General features: G+C 48.1%; 1 protein-coding gene across 2 annotated transcripts in view; it reads right to left on the bottom strand.

The window, feature by feature from the left end:
• The window catches only part of Spock1 (SPARC (osteonectin), cwcv and kazal like domains proteoglycan 1), a 491,076-nt gene that overhangs the window by 200,441 nt on the left and 269,691 nt on the right, over positions 1-20,944 (bottom strand). The window lies entirely within an intron of this gene.

A 20,944-nucleotide genomic window follows, 5' to 3' on the forward strand; every position in this document is an offset into this window, starting at 1 on the left:
TTCCCGTTTTCCTGAGGAACTGCCATACTCATTTCCTAAGTGGCTGTATGAGTTTTCACTCCCACCAGCAGTGGAGAAGCAATCCTCTTGCTCCACATCCTTTCCAGAATAAACTGTCATTGGTGTTTTTGATTTTAGCAATTCTGACAGGAGCAAGATGGTTCTTGAGATTTCTTCCATTAGAAAAAGGAATATAAAAGGTTCCATAGTATCCCACTATCTTGTAATATCATAATTACTCCATCACAATAGTTTGCTGGCTAAATTTTTATTAAATGTTTTATAAATTATGTTGACAAGTGCGTACTTCTATGTATGTCCCTGCTCTAACTTTAAGTTATTTGTTTAGAACAGATCCCTGAAAAATAAATTGCATTTAACAGAGATTCTTATTTGTAGAGTACTCAATAAACAAGAAGTATTTTCCAGAATCCATGTGCCCCTTGTACCAGGCAGCACACTTGTCATACTGAGGGCATGACAATGTGACATCAGAGGCAGCAAAGGGGTGAAGTCCTTGCTGTCCTCACTGTTGTATTAAAAATGATGACTAGTAATAGAAAAATGCTCATTCTTTCTCATTGGATGTTTCTCTGAAAGCCAGTAAAGCAGAACAGCTTTTCCTGTAATCTATTCTACTTGATGTTTCTGTTGCTGCCTTTAGTTTTAGTGATCGTGAATACTTCTCTCTACATAGGGGTACCATCACTTTGACTTACTTGTGACATTATTTTTTTTCTAATTTTCTTTACAATGTTTTGCTTTCTGAGATTATGAGCATTCTGATGCACTCTTCTTTGCGGGTAGAGGAAAATGCAAACCATGTTCTTTGTTGCATGTTCAGTGTCTATGTGTAATTCTGAATATTCAGGGACTGAGTGCATGCATTTGGGTGGTTGGCATGGGTTGCTAGCTACCTTGAAGAATCTAGCAGACTCCTAGAACCCTCTACAAAGCCTTTGTTCTCAGATGCCACCAAGGGATGTTACCAAGACCTGCCAGTGACTCCCAGGGTTTACTTCTAATGTGGGGACCTAGCCTGATGGGGGAAGTCCTTCTGTGTATGTGCTTATCTTATTGGTTGTTGAATAAAGCACTGTTGGTCAATAGGGAAGCAATATATGTGGGGACTAGGAGTCGAGGAGGATTCTGGGAAAGAGAGGCATAGTCAGTCACAATGTAGGACACCAGAGGAGTAAGAGGTCTGGACCCTTTCTCCGGTAAGAAAAGACCATATGGAAATACTCAGATTAGCAATTATGGGTAATTAAGTCAGAGCTAGCAGATAAGATATCAAGCAAACGGTCAACAGCTTCATAATTAATATAGTGTCCTGTGTGTTCATTTGGGACTGATGGCTTTCAGTCTCTGCATATGTATGCTCCCTGTGCCTGAACTGGATCGAAAGTAGCCTCTCTGCCCACATGAGTGGCCACAGAGCCAGCTTGTTGAACATCAACAACAAGTAACAAGTGCACAGCTCTTACTGTGGTGGCTGCATTGAACCCTCATAGCCCTCAGGCCCTACCCCACCTGATCTGCAGTGCTAGGTGGGGTGACAGCTGTGTTTTCTGGGACTCCAGGTTCCACGTCATCTTGAAATCCCTAGTTTGCTCTCAAGCTCATCTGTTGCTGCCTCAGTTTCCTAGTGTCTGAGGTCAGAACACCCCAGCTGTCAATCATAAGACTCTTGTTTCTCTATGCACACCCACTCCCAAGGTCATGGTATCCAGCCTCTCGGTTCTAAGGTCCAACTACAGGCTAATGACCCTGGAGTGTCAAGTCTCATTCTGTTGCTACAGCACCGACAAACTTAAAGGAGGAAAAGGGTTACTTCCCCTGATAGATTACAGTCCATCATGTAGAACTCAGGAAGCCCAAGGCGGGGGTCTGAAGCAGAAACCATGAAGGATGCAGTTTGCGGAATGGAAACCATGCTGAATGCTGGCTTGTCATCTGGTTCTCCATGCCCACCTCTCTCTCTCTCTCTCTCTCTCTCTCTCTCTCTCTCTCTCTCTCTCTCTCTCTCTCTGTCTCTCTCTCTCTGCATGAGTGTGTGTGTATGAGTGTGTGTGTAAATGTGATGTGTGAGTGTAGTGTGAATGTGTGTGTGGTGTGAGTGTATGAGCGCGTGTAAGTGTGGTGTGTGAGTATGTGTATGAGGTGTATGTGTATTAGTGTGGTATGTGAGCATGCATGTGAAATTGTGTGTGAATATATAAGTGTGTATGTGTAAGTATGGTGTGTGAGTATGTATGAGAGTGTGTGAGTGTGCATGTGTATGGTGTTTATGAGTGTATGAGTGTGTGTGAGTATAAGAGTGTGTGTGAGAGTATGTATATGAATGTGAATGTGTTTATAGTTGTGGTGTGCAAGTGTGTGTGAGAGATAGTATGTGTATAACTGTAGTGTGCATAAGTGTGGTGTGTGGGTGGGTGTGAGAATGTGTGTGGTATATAAGTGAGTGTGTGCTATGGTGTGAGTATAAGTGTGTGTGTAAGTCTGGTGTATGTGTGGTGTGTGTGTGTGAGTATATGAGTGTATGTACGAGTGGAAGAGCATGTGTGTGAGAGAATGTATATGGTGTGTCTGAGTGTGAGCATGTGTGTACATAAGTGTGGTGTGTGTGAGACAGCGTGGATGTAGGGTGTGTGTGAGTGTATGGATGTGTGTGAGTATGCTGCGTGTGTTTGTGAGTGTGTATGTGTGTGCACTAGCTGTCTTACATAGCCCCGCTTTCCTAGATCAGGTATGCACCTCCCACATGGTTATCAGTCAGGACAGTCTCTCACAGACATGACCTCGGGCCAGTCTGGTCTGGACAACCCCGCAACTGTGTTCCCTCAGAAGACTTCCTCAGACACCAAGATGAGCGGAGGATAACTGGGACTGGGACTTTTCTCTGAGGCTCAATTGAGACTTGTCTGCTTTGCAAACCAGGTTAGCCTACCATCAGGTTAGCCCAGGTTAGCTCACCATCAGGTTAGCCCAGGTTAGCCCACCATCAGGTTAGCCCAGGTTAGCCCACCATCAGGTTGGGACCTCCCACATCCTAAAACGAACCACAAACCTTTCCATCATGGCCCGCTTCTGTGTCCAACCCCATCAGAGCTCCTCGGAGGCACACCAAACACACTGCCGTTCAAAATGCCCCTCACGGCCCTCATTGCCACCCCCGGGGTCTGCTCCTGGAGTCACTGGCCTGTGCTGCTCTGAGTCTTTTAAGATCTAAATGGTCACTCTGATTCATCCTTCCGCTTCCTTTTAGGCTGTTCCTAGCAGCAGGCAGGGCGGCCGCGCCTCTCTCTTGCAACTCCTCACCTTGCGTGCGTTAGACCCGTGGCCTCTGTTTCCATAACTGGGCGCCCTCCTCACCGTCACATTTCTTCTAGAAGCTCCAGCAGCCCCTCACGAATTACCAGGCACAGGTGACCCTCTGTACCCACTTAGGCCTTGCGCTCACCAGCTGGCTAGTTTTATGTCAACTTGGCACAGGTTAGAGTCGTCTGAGAGGAGGGAGTCTGAATTGGGGGACGCCTCCATAAGAGCAGTCTGTAGTTGAGCCTGTAGGGCATTTTCTTCATTAGAGGTAGATGAGAGAGGGCCCAGCCCATTGCGGGTGGGGCCATCCCTGGACTGGTGGCCCTGGATTCTGTAAGTAAGCAGTCTGAATGAGCAGTACTGCTCCATGGCCTCTGCATCAGGTCCTGCCTCTCGGTCCCTGGCCTGCTTGAGTTCCTGTCCTGACTCCCTTCAGTACAAACAGTGATGTGGAAGTGTGAGCTGAATAAACCCTTTTACCCCCAAGGTGTTCTTGCTCCTTGGTTCATCACAGCCATTTTCTTGTCTGTTCTGGTCTTCCCACATTGCCACCTTCTCAGTGAGACCTTCCCTGGCCCAATCTAAAATGCCACCTCCAAATAAAAGCAAAGCAGAACTTTACCTCCCAAGCTTATATTTTCTCCTAGGCACTGGACCTGACACCTCCACACTTACTCTTTTGATAACCTTGACTACTAACTTAGAGGTGGAATTATTTGCTCTGCCTGGTCCCACCGCCATTTAGCACCAAAGGAACGCACAGAGGTGTCTATTAATTACAACCTGCTGGCTGCTGGCTCAGGCTTCTTATTGGCTAGCTGTCTCTTAATTATCAACCCATAACTGCTAATCTATGTATTTCTACACGGCCTTGTCTTACCAGAGAACACCCAGGACTCCCTATCTTCCCAGTCTCTACATGGCGTCTCCTAGCAGCCAATCTCTGCTTCCCCTCCCCAGCCTTCTCCTGGTCCGGTAGCCCCGCCTATACTTCCTGCCTGGCTACTGGCCAATCAGTGTTTTATTCATCAACCAATAAGAGAAACATGTATATAGGAGGACATCCCCCATCACTAACTCCCTCTCATCAGATCCACAGGGCAGGCCATCCTGTCTGCTTGCTGTCACATCTGTACAGCTCAGGAGTGTTGGGATGTTGCAGACCCAGAGACAAATTGTCTTGGGCTACTGTCAGTCCCTTAGTAGCTACTCAATGTCCCCCTTTGTGACACAGATCACTGTCTCTTCCTCCAACTCAACAACTAGGAGCATCCTCAGACAGCATGTGAAACCCACAGCAGAGGTCGCCCCCATGTCCCTACCAAAGTGTTTGATAAGTGTGCTGATGTATGAGTTCCATTCATTCTATGACCAGTAAAAGCCCATGTAATCACTGTCACGGTGAGGCAGGTCATTCAGGACAGCCTGAACCCCAGTGCCCAAGTCATGGTGGTTCACAGCTGGCTCAGAAGAAACATTTGTTCCCTCTGGAACAAGAGCTGGTGCACCTGATACTGGCCACCGAGTCCAAGAGCGGGTGGATAGACGGACAAACCGCTCCTCTGCAAATGAAGAAATGTGGGCTTCATGTGGCTAGAAAGTCTCCCGAGGTTTGACTGTGTGCCCAGAAATGGTTCTGGACCTCTGCCTTTGTACATAACCCTGAATGAAGGCACCAGCGTGGGGCATCACCTTAGAAACTGGAAGCAGAGCCCAGCTCTGCTTTACAATGCAAACTTGCCCCACTGGGGTCTTCAGGGTGTAGTTTCATGTGGATAGAAAGACAAGTATCAAAGCATCTGTCCAACTGAGTTTGGACCAGGAAGGGAAAAAGCCACCAGCAAGACAATGGCCGACACTGAGTGACACGAGCTAGGATCCGAGTAACAGAAAGGGGGCAGGATTAGTTCGTCAGAACAAAGGCGAGCAGAAGGCCTGCTCCAGCTCAGAGGCACGGTGCCCGTCTGGGGGCCCCCTGGACGGGGTGGAGATTACAAAACAAAACAGTTCTAATAAGATTACAGCTGATAATGAATCTGCTACAGAACTCTGCGACGATGTTAGGGTTTTAATAAGCATTCCCCAGAGAGTACTCAGTCAACTTCACAAATGCCCATTCTCATCATTAAATCCTAAAGGGGAAGAAGGACCGTTCTACCTAGCTGTTTCTAAATTAATAACATGCTTCATTGCTGCTAGGCCTTGGGAACAAAGCTACTGTAACAGTCCAAGATGTTGGGGGGGGGAATTTTAATATCCTCCCTCATAACAAACATAACTTTTTTAACTACATCCCAGAGATACCACATTGGGAACGTAATCCAGACTCCGGTGCCAAAGCCAGCGTTGACTTTGAAAGATGCCCCCAGGCGCAGATCACGCGACAGGCAAGGCAATGGACACTTCCTCTAGAAACACGAAAAGAGAAGCCAAAGATTATGGGTACCTATCGCGGAAAGGGCAGCCTAATCCTGACTTGGACAAGGTGCGCTAGCCGGGATGTGTTGTCTCTTCCCAGCCATTTGAACAGCATCACTCTCCCCCAGAGCTAAATGACCTCCCTGAAAACACAACCAGCTCCATTCCACACGGGGGGCCATGGAGAGAGAAGAAGAGCAGTGACTGAAATGCACAGGAAAGTCTGTCACAGCAGGACGCACAGGCATCGATCAGAGGCAGGGATGTGGACTGACACCCAGCCCTTCTGAGCCTGAGCTCAGCACTACACAGGGACAGTGCATCGGTCATACAGGGCAGGGCTGTGGACTGACACTCCAGCCCTTCTGAGCCTGAACTCGGGGACATGCCAGCGTGATGAAGAAGAATCCCCTGCCAATCACCTGGGAAGAGCATGGGCTGTGAGCACCTGGATGCAATTGTCCTCAAGAGCTGCAGACCCCAGCCTTAGGATTCAGCCTCTGTTAACATCCAAGAGTCCGGGTACCGCACAAACCCTCTCCACTTCAAACACCAGCTGGCGAGAGAAGGTGAAATCCAGGGAGAAATAACGGAGCAGGCAGGGGGGGGCATGCATGGTTGTTTGGGGCGGGGTCTCATAATCTGAGCAAAACACTTGTCATTCGTGAGTCTATGGCTGACACAAATTTGATTTTTAAAAATGCTCTAATACTGGAAATAAAGAGAACCCCAGGGGGCTTCACGCAACATGACAAACCAGAGAAGCCAGACTAACGCCCAGAACAAGCTGACGCTAACTCCATTTGAGAGCAGACTCAATGCATTCTGAGACAGGCATATGCAGCAACGCCGACCACCAATGCAGTCTCCGTCAGTTCTTGGTGTTCTCAGCATGCACTAACGCTGCCAGGAGAACTGATGAGCAAAAAATTGCATGGAACAATGCTTAGAGGCTTCATGTGAGTTCAAAACTCATTTCCGCAGCCAGCCAGCGAGTGATTGAGATGTTCACAGGCTGAAATGGCTGCTTCACTTAAGGAACCGAGATCTCAAAAGGGAGCAGAACAGCAAAGCATTCTTCCCCAGAATTAAAAATCAGGTCACAGTACATTCAAAAATAACTTTGTAAAGACTAAGGATGGGAATAGACATGGCTCTATAAATAACCAGCCGCATCCATATTCATTGTGAGCCTCTAGACACACTGGACAGGCGGCTTCCGCTAAACCGAGGCAGATCAGATGGTGGGGCTCCAAGAATGTCATGCATATTCACGGCCTTGATGTACTCTAATCACAAATCAAAGTGCTCGACTCATTAGATGGTGATTGCTTGCCGCACAAAGGTGAAAGTCAACCCTCTAGCCAAGGTCTGAGTTATTCTAAGAAATGATGATAGTTCAGTTTCCTCCAGTCGTTTTCTGCTTAATGAGTACATTGCTCTTCAAGCAACTTCATTTAGGCTAACGATTACCCTGATTTAACAAATAACTAACTGATGACAGTCCGTTAAAGTCCCAGGCGTGAAAACTGACATCACAGACATGGTAGACCAACTTCATCACTTCTAAGGTATGGCCTTTGGCGGTCCTGGGGTGACCCTATAAGGGACAGCTCTGCTTCTCATTGGAGGAAAATGGTTTTCATTGGTGCAGGAGCTGTGGTCACCACCCAGATGTGATTAGAACACTTTCCAAAGACCAAGTAGCTGGGCCGAAGGCATGACACTTACTCCGAGGAAGTGACAAGGGCAAGGAATGTCATCCAGGCCTGAACATCGCTGCCAACACCCAGCGAAGTCTTGGGAAGCTGCGACGGACTACCGATGTTATCACTATTACAAAGCACACAATGCACAGTTGAATGAGAGACTGTCTTCCCCCTCTAATAATCCCTGAGAACTTCAAGCAGGATGCATTGCGGGTGAGTTGAAGGTGTCCCAGCCCGTCACTAGAAGCTGATGTTTACTCTGCCTGGCTTACAACCTTATGATTTGTAAGGTGCTTTCACACTCTGCTCCTCCAAGCCAGAATCTGCTCAGATCAAAGTCAACATCACTCCAACAGAACCGCCTCTCTTCCATCGATTAATCAGGCTGGCTGCAGGGACTCCACAGAATCTCTCTTCAGTGATGCAGACTGAGGATGCCTGCCGCTTGCTGAGGGAAGGAAACTCACAGCCCTCAGAAGCCTGGGAGCTGGTGAGATGTAGGCAGTGAGGTATGGATAGAAGAGAAGAAAGTCTGGCCCAGATTCTGACCGATTTGGACTTAAACCCTGCTATGCATTTGTTAGGCGCTCTGGATTGGTTCCTGAACCAACTCGGGTCTTGTGGGGATTTTTCCTATGTGAAACAGAAATAGCAATGCCTCCGTCCATTGTGACACATCGGTTAAGCCCCGTGGGGCTTAGAGGATGGCTCAGTCAGTAAAGTGCTTGCCCCACAAGTATAAGGACCTGCGTTTAATCCCTGGAACTCACAGCTTTTAAAGCCCAATGCTTCAGTGAGCATCTGCAACCCTTTTGCTGGGGAGGTGAATAGGGACTTTCTGGATGGACAGTCTAACCGAATTAGTGAGCTCCAGGTGCCAGCTTCAGTGAGAGACCTTGTCTCAAAAGATAAGGCAGAAAGTGAGAAATGACATCTGAGTTCAACCTCTGGTCTTCACATGCACACACACAGGCACACATGCCTGCACACACAAGCAGATATTCACACGCACACACACAAAAGATCATGTCTGTCAAGTCCTATTGGTTTGCTAAACACTATATGCTAGTATTGCTTTTAATTTTATTCTTAGCATTGCTACTGATGTCTGGTCAGCACCACATGGGGCATGTGGTCAGCACAGCTTTATTGAGTGAACTAAATAAAACCTCAAGATTTTCACCCATGCCTACTGCATGACTGGGTCACTATCCAGCTGAAAGTGGCTCAACGCGGACCAGCAGGAAGGAAGTGCATAAATGACAGCGACCCTCATCATAGAAGTGGACAAAACACTACCATTTCACCCCCTTGCTTAGCCCATCACTCCGTATCAAAAAGCCTGTCCTCAGAACCAGTCCTAATTATCCTGTCTCCTCCTATGCTTCTAAACCCTCATCCACTCACCCGCAGCCTTGCAGCGTCTCAAGTGTCCGTGACAGCCTCTTACCCACTGACTCCACCATCCTCTGACAGCAAGACTTGTTTAAGACCACACCATGGCTCCCTACTAAGTGTAGGGTAAATCCCAACGCACCCCAGCTGACCCCGCAGCCTTCCATCCCAGCTCTCTCCGCACACTCACAAGCACCCACTGCACTCCTCTAACGTGCCCAGCTGGCTTCCACGCGAAGGCCGTGCACGGGATGGAAGACTGACCGCTTCCTCCGCTCTTTGCTGAGCAGGCTCCATCCTTGTCTTTAAGATAATCACATTGTACATAGCATTCAACAGCGCTTGGCCCAGTCCTAGGTGTTTTGTAGGCACTGTCTTCTCCAGTCTTCTCCACAGCCCTGTCTGTGACAGAGGTCACAAGCCTGCCTGGCCAGCGTTGCATGAATGAGAACATTGAGAGTTAAAAGCAGCGCAGTGCTCAGGGTCAAACATGCAGGAAACACACAACGTAACACACACTGTCGTCACACAGCGAGACTCTGAAGGCAGCATCCTCCTTGATTTCTCTTCGGTTCCAAAACATAATATCCCTTGTGAAAGCTGCCAGGCTGGGCCGGACTCCCACGAAATCAGTAACAACCTCTAAATCAGAGCGCATGGACAGGCCAACGAAAGAAATGGGCTCTTGTCCAGTCTGTTCTCATCTTACCTTCCCCACAACTGCAAGACAGCACTCTGGGGCTGCTGGTCCCCAGGCTGTGACTCCCAAGCTACCGTTGCCGGACTAACCTGCATGAGCTTTAAAAGGCATCATACCTCAACCACACAGACAAAACCCTTCTTGCCATGCAGATAAACAGTAATGGAGGTTATTTCAGAGAGGCGTGCAGTGGAGAGAGGGAGTCACACCCCACCAGCACACCATTCCTGTGTCACCCCTGGCTGTGACTCAGCTGGATTCCTGGTCTACACTGCCGCCAGGGATACATGAAGTGAGTGACTTGACTTGCTTCTGTGTCCCCGTCTGCCTCTCCTGAATGTTGTGAGACATAAGGTAATAGATGTATTAAGGAAATGCTAATATAATCCTACAAGTTAAAGTTGCTCTTAATGGGTTACAACCAGCATAATTAACACAAGCAGGAGAACACATCACATAAATATCAGAGCTGACATTTATTAAGCACTAATGAATGGCATGCCAAGCAATGTCTTGTACAATCTAGTTGGCTTGCTCTATTGGGGCCATGAAGACAGGACAATTATTAGCCCTATTTACCATCCAGGAAACTGAGAACCAGAGGGAGCAAGAAGCTTGCAGAAGACTCACCATAACATGTGAGAAAACCTACAGGTGAACGGTTAGGTCACTCTGTGGCCACATGCTGAACCAGACCCCAGGAGCCCGTCAAGGATATGGACATGGCATGTTTGTCCCTGAGTGTCAACATGCCCATCAGGAACATGAGCATGGCATGTTTGTCCCCGAGTATCAACATGCCCATCAGGAACATGAGCATGGCATGTTTGTCCCCGAGTATCAGTACATTTAGAAGGGCAGTCCCTTCTCTTCACTAACATAGATCTCTACACAGCCTTACATTACAGGAGTCTCCCTCTGTCCCAGGTCCCTTAGGGACCCTGAGTGGTCTGTCTGAAGAATCCCTTCCATGCCTGTCACCAGCCAGTGCTTCTGTCACGGTGGCTGAACTATTGGCAATAACAGATGTCCAGGATTAGTCCTTCTGGGTCTGCCCAGTGGGAAAGACTTCCTGATGGGGGTCACCGTGGGTGGGAACCAGTATACCAGCATCGGCTCTTGATTTTGTGCTATTATAGAGGGTGGTAAGTGAAGGATTGCACGCTTAAGCGCCTTTCACAATTCCTCCTGTAACGCTTTAACTGCCGGCCACAAGCCACTGCCTTCCCCCACAGTGCTTCATGCAGGCCTAGAGCAGGGCTTGGCATCGTTCTGCAGCAAACCACCTGCTCAGCCACCACTGGCCTCAAGGCTCTGGAGCAGGACCACAGGCAGAGGCAGCAGGGAGGGGGCTATCCTGCACTACAGCTCCGGGAAGGTGCAGAGGGGCCGAAGCCAGCATCTATGAGATGCTCTGGGCCTGTGCGAGAGGCATCCTGTGGCTCTGGGGACTTTACTGTAACCACGAGTACTATCTTTAAATAGCATCACATCCTGTGATCCCAAAGTCGATGTGGTTTTAAACTCAGAGCATAGAGTTTAGTATGATGGTACAGAGAGATGCCACACAGAGAGATCTTGCTTAAAATTTAAATGAATAACTAAACAGGGGGTTCTGTCTCCTCTTTCCCCTAAAAGTATTCTAAAAGCATTTAAACGAAGATCGCTCAGCAGCGTGGATCCAAGCCCCATCATTTATTCATTCTCTTAGAAACCCACAGCGTGGTCAGTCTTCCTTCTATGAACTTCCCTAGAAATCTCTCCTTTGCCAATCTAAAGGTTATATCCCCCCCTTTGCCCATAACTGTTTTGACTGGTTTAGCCTCTCTGCCAACCAGGAAATGGAAACAAACACCCCACTATCTATAAGGATAGCATTGGCAGGATTCCCAGGATTCCTCTTGGTGGCTGGTGGGCAGGGACCGCTGCAGAAACACTGAGTGAGAAGTGCCCCTCTCTCTCCCCCGGGAACCGTCAATACTGGTAACCCTGTGAGCTCAGGCCTGGAGCCCTGTCTGTGTATTTACAGGTGAGAGCCAAGAGAGGTTAAAAAAGGTGACTAGATCTGCTGTGCCCTCCCCCAAGACACAGATTCATCGCACGCCCTCTCTGCATCCAAGATAAAAGGAAGCAGATCCTGTGGCATGAGGGAGGGGCAAAGGGCTGAGCAGTCTACTTGGGCCACTGTGAAGCCCAGGGTAGGACCTTTCTACTGTAACCAACCAGCAAAGCTATTTTTGACCTCCATTTACTCATTTGTAAAACCGGGATAACAATGTTTGTTTCACAAAACCCTTGAGAGGCGGCACTCCCAACAAACGCTTTTTCCTCCCTCCCACCAGATGAACCACCTTTAAAAAAAATAAAAATAAAAATCTAACAAAAACCTGCTCTATTTTTCCCCAAATGTGGCAGCAATGACATTTCCCATTTTCGGTATCAAATCCAGTACCATAGCAGGAATTACTCGTAGAGTGTTTACTATTTCCTATTTCCAAAATATATTTTCCATCATGCAATTCAAAGCTATTAAGGCTGCCAAAGTCCCAAACAACCAGACCACGTCAGAGCCAGGGCTGCACGGTCTGCACTCCGAAAATGAATTGCTTCTAAGCGCCATTTAGATGTGGAGGTAGTTTGATTCTGCTCTGATACAGCTCAAACTGATTGAAACACTGTAAATATCCTTCCTCAAGTTGGAGGCTGCTACCATTACCATTGGCAGCAAATACGAGACCATTTTCATAAGCATTTCTTGAGTCAGAACCTGAGAGTGGCTTGTGTGACAGATGAGAAGGCACCGGCCTTGATGGAATCAGACTCAGCGCACACTGCTTGACTGCATTTTGCCTCCATTACCGGTCCCCCGGGATGCCAGTCTCCATGTCAGTCAAATGAGGTACAGCACAAGAAACCAACCTTTCATCCCAAAATGGCCAGGATGGTTACCTGCGTGGAAAAGGGAAAACCCTGGCCCGAGCGGTCAATTAGCGTGTGCCTTCTCAGGACAGGTTTTGAAAGATGCGTGTAGAGTACTCCACACACAAACACAAAGCTGCAGAAAATCCAGGGGGAAACTAACTTCCTCTTAACTCTAAATGGGAGGTCTCCATGTCTGCATTCCTGGGCAGGAAGGCTCCAGCACTTCCAAGGCTCTCAATGTGCCAATATAGTCTTTTCAAACTCATGTATTTGCCAACACAACTAGATTTGGTATTGATTTTTTTTTTTTGTTACAAAGCCAGGAACTGTGAGACTTGGGAGCAAATGTATGATCCAGAGTGGCCATTACTTTTTTTCCTTGTATTTCCGATTCTTTAGAGTTTTAGGGTGGCACGTTCACCCCATTACTTATAGGATAACCGAGCATTGAGGTGGGCAGACAGCTGTATAGTGCCAGTTGGCGTCAGGCTCCTCCTTTCTTTCATGGCTGGGTTTGTATGGACACCTCCAGTCTCACACAACGGGGCCAAGACTCGGGCCAAGGTTTTATGACTTCGTCTCTGAAAACGGGATCTTATAAGGAAGCAAGCAGAGAGCCCGCATGCCATCTTAACACCCCACCCATCTAGAAGCTGGCAAACTGTTTATGCAGGGTACACCTAAAGCAACCTTGCCCTGGTTGCTAAGGAGTTAACAATAAATCATGTGTGCTATTTTTTAATGTTTTAGAACGATTTTTTTTGCCTATAAATTGTTTCTATTCTTTAGAGCCCCTCAAAGGTCTTTTCACTAACTGAGGGAGGTGTTACAGAGAACACCAAACAAAAGGCCCATTTGCAGTCAGACACAGGAGAGACTTGGTCAATGAGTCTCAGGCAACCTGAGCCTTCATTTCACAGAGAAACCAAACACTGGGCAAGGTAGGCCGGGGGGGGGGGGCAGCTGCGGGGAGGGGGAGGCAGCTGCGGGGAGGGGAGGTTTGCCTGACATCCTGAGCTGCAGTTTTCATCTTCTAATTTGATGCTTGGATTCCCCTAGTTCTTTTTTTTTTGTGTGCTGGTTATAGAATAGAAGTCCATTAGTTGGCATGATATGATAGGAGTCTGCAGACTTAAATTCTAAGGTTTGTTCACCCCTGCCCTCCAGAACACTATTTAACTGTGTTTTTTCTCTATGAGACAAAGCAACATGGATACTCATTGTTCCTCCATCTTAGCAGCCCACAGGACATAGCTGAGAGAGAGAGAGAGAGAGAGAGAGACAGACAGAGAGAGAGAGAGAGAGAGAGAGAGAGAGAGAGAGAGAGAGAGAGAGAGAGAGAGAGAGAGAGAGAGGGTGGGGTGGCAGATAATCCAGCACGTCCGTCCCTGCTACTTACAGAGAAAGAACTGCACAGAGTAGCTACAGGAAGGAACTACAAAGTCCCCACCACCATATCCTTGAAGAGAAAGAAATGGAAGCTCAGAGAAGTAAGGATATCATAGCCACATGCTTTAATCCCTTACCCTAGCCTTTTAAAGCACAAGTTAAGAGGTCCATCTTCAAAGTCAAACCCAACCTCTGCGTGTTACCTCTACTACCCTTTCGCTGTGTGACTTCCAGGTCTGTAAAGCGTCTCTTAGGTTCTGGTCCACACTGGCTGAGAGGAATGATGCCACCTACTTCAAGGGGGTGGGGGTGGCATTGCTGAGAATGATGTTACAGTATTTCTCTAGGCACAATTTCTGAGACGGGGCTCCTACTAACATCACAGACAGGGCTAAGGGAAGAGTTTTTTCTATTTGATTTTTTACTCTGGTTCCAGGAACATAGTTCTTAGAATCCTTGGCAACCTCCAGGGGCTCAGTGTCTTATAGGCTATTGGGATCCTGGGTCTGACCCCAAGTGATTTAGGATGGGAGCTGGCCAGCCAGAAGGACCCAGGCACAGCCAGAACTTTTAATCATATCTTTATGATAGGGCCTTACCAATGGCCAAAGCTACAACCAACTGTGACTACTACATAATGAAGCCTCATAAAAGCCAAGGACACACTTTCAGCCTATTGACTGCATGGAAGTTTGCTGAGTCTTCCAGACCTTTCAATCATATCTTAGCTTTTATATCTCTTCTATCTCTTAATACACTCTCTAAGATACCGGTAAGTTAATTAAAGAGAAGAGACTACCTGAATCCCATAAACAAATAGAGCAAATTAATGAAATCTGAGAAGGGGAACTGGGGGACTCTCGATTTATAGCTGACTGGTAGAGACCACAAGTCACAACCTGGATCTTACAGATGGCATCTGAAGTGAGGAACTGCTGTCTGAGCCTGCCCACGCAACTAATTCTACGTAGACAGTGGTGCCCAGATTGAGACAATTTATCAACAATGCGGTCAGTGTCTGCTGGGAAGCCAGCTGGTGAGGAAACATGCCCACAGTCTGGTGATTGCGCTGGTCACCATTCTATTGCCATGATAAGACATCGTGACCAAGGCAACTTACGGAAAAAAGCTTATTTGGGGTTTACTGTTTCAGAGGCTGAGCCCATCGTGTTGAGGGGCAGGCATGGTGGCATTGGGCTGGAGTAGCAGCTGAGAGCCTACATCTTGAGACACAAGCATGAGGCAGAGAGAGCTGACTGGGAGTAGTGTGAGCCTTCGAAACTACAAAACCCACCTCCAGTGACACGCCTCCCACAATTAGGCCACACCTCCTAATCCTTCCCAAACAGTTCTGTCAACTGGGGACCAGGCATCCAAACCAGCACAGTAACCAAAGATGGAGTACAGTGTACTGAGTATACAGTCAGGGTGAGGGTAACCAAAGATGGAGTATAGTGCACTGAGTATACAGTCAGGGTGAGGGTACCAAAGATGGAGTACAGTGCACTGAGTATACAGTCAGGGTGAGGGTAACCAAAGATGGAGTACAGTGCACTGAGTATACAGTCAGGGTGAGGGTACCAAAGATGGAGTACAGTGCACTGAGTATACAGTCAGGGTGAGGGTAACCAAAGATGGAGTACAGTGCACTGAGTATACAGTCAGGGTGAGGGTAACCAAAGATGGAGTACAGTGTACTGAGTATACAGTCAGGGTGAGAGTTCATAGGACGTGGTTCACATGGTATCTGGCTTCTTGTAAGTGTGCAGCACTGACTACAGTATGGATGTTTAGCATCCGTTCACATCATAGTCCTTTCAAGATAAACATACGTAGGTCATATCTGGCACTATGGATGTGGTCATCGCAGAATCATGTAACAGACACCATGAATCAGTTTTGACCAGAGTTCCTTGCATAGCGTCTGGCTGACAAGGTCATCTTGGTAGGTGAGGACCCTGTGTTTGGTCCATGGCTAACCAAGAAACCCCGGGCCAGGGCAAGGAGGCTTAGCCCTTTCCCCTTGCTTGTTTAGTTTGTAAGCCTGCAGCCTGTGGGTTGTCAGACTTGCTCCCTGCAGCTGAGCTTCCTTGTAGAAGACAAGGTCAGAAGCGGCGTTAATTCACACCCACGGCAGCTCATGCGTGCCACGCTGCTGCTCAAGGAGAAAAGAGACAGCCCCAGCTCTGCCCCAGCCTCCCCACTCAAGCTTCTGCAACCAGGAAGCACGCCTCAGAGTCCAGGCAATGAGGCCTGGATCCGGTAGCCTGCAAAAATCTCTGCAGATCTGGGGTCCTTCCAAGGAAGGGGAGAGGCAGCTAAGACAGCAGCTAGAGAGACCACAAGGGAAACCAAAGGCTAACCGCTAACTGGTTCCTTCTTAAAAAAATAAATTAGGAGTGTGTGTGTGTGTGTGTGTGTGTGTGTGTGTGTGTGTGTGTGTACATGTATAAGAACCTTGTGCAGGACAGAAGAGGGTTCCGGATCCCCTGGAGTTTGAGTTACAGGTAGCTGTGATCTGCCTGCCATGGGTGCTGGGAATCAAACTCAGGCCCTGTGAAAGAAGAGAAAGCTGTCCTAACCACTGAGCCATCTCTCAAGCCTGCTTCCTTGATGAAGAGAGAAAAGCAGAGCAGCAAGGCGATCCCTACCCCCATCACCCTGACTGAGCTGCCCAATCGTCGGCGTGTGTTCACTAGACTTTTTCCACCGACTCAAGGGCAAACCGAGACTTACTGAGGATAAGTCATTAACACGCAGTCATGTAGCAGCGTCCAAGCAGCCCTCCAACGGGGGCAGCTTCCATGCTGACCACACCCCACCAACAACTCTTGTCTGCAGGAAGGAGTCAGGATCTGTGCAGAGCGATCCCTTTCTCCTCACTTCCCTCCACCAAATCTCAAGAGAAGAGCTGTTGCCACTCATTGGTTTACAGAAGAGGAAACCAAGGCAACCCAGCCGCGTGGGTGACATGGCATGGTGACATGTTGTTTATGATCTAACAAATAAAGCTTGTCTGAAGATCAGAAAAGCAAAGCAGCCAAGCACTAGAGAGTTCTCACCTCTACCCAGGCTGGGGTAATCCTGTACTTAGCATGATTGCAGAATGAATACCCTGCGCTCCTGTCTCTACCCCATCCCCTTGTATCCCTTTCTAGTGCTGGGATTAAAGGCATACACCACTACCACCCAGCTTCTATGGCTAACTAGTGTGGCTGGGGGATTAAAGGTGTGTGGCCACCACTGCCCAGGCCTGTATGTCTGACTAGTGTGGCTAGCTTTGCACTCTGATCTTCAGGCAAGCTTTGCTTGTTAGATCATAAATAAAACGCCACCACAACAAGGCTGGCATTAGCCCCTAATCTCCACAGTCCTGGGAGTGTGGTGTGAGATGTCTGGAAAGATGGCTTGGATTTTGTTTTTACCATCACTAGACACAGGTCCTCAGGATAGTGAACGGTGACTGACACCTCTTTGCCCCTCTGTGAGGTGAGGAGCAGTGCCTCCTGGGTAGAGGTTAAGTGAGGCTTCAATGGAACAATGTCACTGCGGCACACGGTTGTCCTCTGAATCAAGCCACCCCCATCTTGGGGAGTTCACCCACACCCCCTAGTAGAAGATCATCCCAGCTGGTCTTAGTACTATTTACATCCCTCAGGGAGGGGTGAGATGGTCAGGAGACCCTCACCTGAGTATCTAGCTGTTCCCTTCACCTCCTGCATAAGACTCTGCCTTAATTACATGCAGTCTGGGGAGGAGTCAGGGAAGACTAGGTTGGGGGTGGAGTTCCAACTCTGTGGCTATGGGGAAGCCATCATCCCTGCTAGGTAAACACTTTCTAGTTACAACCTGTTGGAGGGGAATACCCTGAAACCCAAGTAAGTAAGTAACCCCTCCCCTGTGCTATGCAAGAAAGCACAACAAGCTCTTTGCTTCTGTGGCATGAACTGGCAGAATGTGCTCGGTTTAGTATTAGGAGGAGGGATAGATGTGGCTCACGTCTTCGCCCTGGGAAGGAATTTCAGCAACAGTCTCACATGGTCTGGTCATTACTGGGGTCGCAATTCACAGTGCTATGGTGGACACTGGACAAATCAGCATAGCCCCAAATCTCACCTTGACAATACTGTGTCATTTCATTCTATCTCCAAGTGCAGTGTAAAGAGAATCACTGCTGCCCAACGACCATGAGGACAGCCCACATTTAGTGTACACCTGTTCACGTCTACACTCAGTCAGACAAGCACCAAGGGGCTTGACCAAAGACACCCCCTACTGGAATACTTTTAGGGCAACGGCCTTTGCCGACATTATATTCCCCAAACTTTAACATAAACTTAGCTGACCACTAAGCACACAATTGGAACACAAATGTTTCTAAATACTAGTAAATAGTTAATAAATTGCTAGTGTGTACTAGTATAGCCTGGCACTATTTTATCTTGGTTTATAGCCCAAGACTATCAAAGGGGGTTATTTTCATCTTTCTTTTAAAAATGAAGAAGACTGAGCTTCCAAGGAGGAGGAAGAGATGGCTAAGATCAGAGCCGAGTGACGGAGCCAGAACTGAACCCTCTGGTCTGCTCAAATCAGACTGAGAGCCCTCTATAACACTGTCTGTCAATATATCAAAGCCACTCAGATACCAGGAGGTGCTGTCACTGCTGCAGCTCAGATATGCTCCTCACAGAGCCACATGACTTCATTCTCCATTCAGAAAGAGGCAGAGCTGTTTATCACCTCTCTGCATCCCAGCACACACGACATCATAACTGCTCACCATCACCTCTCTGCATCCCAGCACACATGACATCATAACTGCTCATCACAGATGGCAGTGCATATCAGATGACTGACAGACTAAGTATTGCCTAATGCAGTCTTCCCCCCAAACCAATTAAGCTAATCAGACAAAAGAACAGCAGCAAAACACAAGGATAAATGGAAGCAATGACCAGCGCATTGAGGGTGTTCCAATGGCAGGATACAAATAGCCAGGGACCATGGGGTCTGAGGGAAATGCTGGAGGGCATCGGGTGCTGGTGAAGAAATGGGTTCTGCACAATGCTGAAGAACATGAGGCAGAAGTCACAACAAATTCAACCTGATCATTCCTCTGTAGAGAACAACGTTATAAAAACATGTTTTAACCAGCAAATGATATCTCAAAGATTTACTTTAAAAGTTGCAGGAGCTCAACTCAGGGGAGCAGTTTGATCGGACACAACCCATAAGGATGCTATGCTTTGAGCGTGAGTGTGCATCGTGATCAGGTGTGCATTGTGATCAGGCAAATGAAAGAGCAAGTGTCAGCCTGAGAAGGTTCTGGGCAAACAATGGTCAGGGTGGGGTGACGGGCAAGGCCTGTGACTTCAATGCAAGAAAACGTTTTTGAACATTTACTGAGCACTGTGAACCAAGCTCTTCAGCGATGTTCCCATCTGAGACCTGTGTGGAAGCTCTTTAAGTCTGTACAGACCAAACATATTTCCTTCCCAGACTGATGGGAACAGACATTTCATCACAAAATGGCCTTGATGAAAACGGGTTGTGCTCAGGGCGATGTATGTGACACTCACCGAGCCAGGGCAAGAACTGGGCGCTGAGATGGTCTGTAAACACCAGGAAGGCCCTGATGTGGCCAGGGGAATGGCCAGTAGGTTGAGCAAGTAAAGACCATCTTGGGCAAAGTCATCTTTAACTGTCATGACACTGAGGAGGAGGCCTTGACTCTCACAGCTTGTATCCCAGATCTCAATTTCATCATGTGGGCTGGGCCTCCAACACTGCTTATCCCCCCAGATCTCCTTTTCCTCAGATCCTAACTCATGACGCTAAGTGGCATGTCCGCACAAGGACCTCAGTATGATCAACTGGAATGTGTTTAGATGACCTGGCACAGTGCTGAGCATAAGGGAACGTGTCAATGACTGGCTCACTCTCTGAGGCATTCATCCCAACATGAGCCATTTGCCCCAATACTGGGTTCGTCTCCGAGGACCACGGGATATTATTAAGATAAATAAGTAGGGAATGAGATCAGGGAGAAAAACTCTACCTCCAGGGTCTTGTTATAAAGCCGTCACTGAGAAAGGCTTTCAAGAGAAGGTGCTAGCTGTCTTTTGGGATGAATATAAGCACCAATAGAAAGAATCAGGGAAAAGGTGTGCTGGGGTGAGAGGAAGGTTATCAGGAGCCTGGAGGAAACGGCCTGGAATGGCAACGCTGGAAGCCTTTCATCCCGGGGCCAAAAGCCCAGTGTGAGGCAGGCATGCCAACAAAATAGGCTCCAGGTAGGACGCCGGATGCCCAAGGACAGGCAGGTGAGCGGAAGAGCAGGGGATCATTCAGGGTGGACTACTGGAAACCTGCTGCAGGGAGGAGCAGAGGGAGAGAGAGATCAGATGTGACACTGGAGCAGAAAAGTGCCAGGGAAGCCCGGGGGATGCTATGGAGAATCAAGACAAACCAACGAAGAAAACAAAACTCGGTTGACTCAAGAATTTCTTCCTGGTACCGGAGGTTCTAACTCCAGACATAGTGAATAAGTAAGTATACTCCCAGTGACTTGTTGCAGAGCAGCCCTTGGCTTCTGTGTAAATGGTTCCCCAGGGCCAGCAGTTGGAGAAGCAGTGGGCACCATCACGCCAGAGGATCCCTGCTAGTTCCCTGCATCCACAGGTACCACCGGGCGGCTGGAGTAGTGACACCAGGGGCAGAGTTCCAGAACATTCTAGAGTCTTACAACAGGCCCTGCGGTGCTTCTACACCACCCAGCTCCACTGGGCAGACTCCTCTGTCACCAGTGCCAAGGCTGCCCATCTATCTATCTACACAGCCCGGACACGAGGACATCCTCCAGCTTAGACGTTCCACGCATGAGAAGATGGGGTCTCCTTGCCAGGTGCACTGCCATGTGTCTCTGCACTGTTCCGAGACTGTCATTTGCACCCGCGGTGTCAGCAAATCACAGTGTGGTTTGGAACCGAAAAAAATAATCACATTTGCCAAGTCAGCCGCTGTTACTGAAATAAGTATAAACTGCACTTCTTGTATCAATAACAATAGCTTGATTGTATTCTTATTGATC

The sequence above is a fragment of the Mesocricetus auratus genome, unplaced genomic scaffold (assembly GCF_017639785.1).
Source record: "Mesocricetus auratus isolate SY011 unplaced genomic scaffold, BCM_Maur_2.0 Super-Scaffold_100013, whole genome shotgun sequence".
Classification (NCBI taxonomy): domain Eukaryota; kingdom Metazoa; phylum Chordata; class Mammalia; order Rodentia; family Cricetidae; genus Mesocricetus; species Mesocricetus auratus.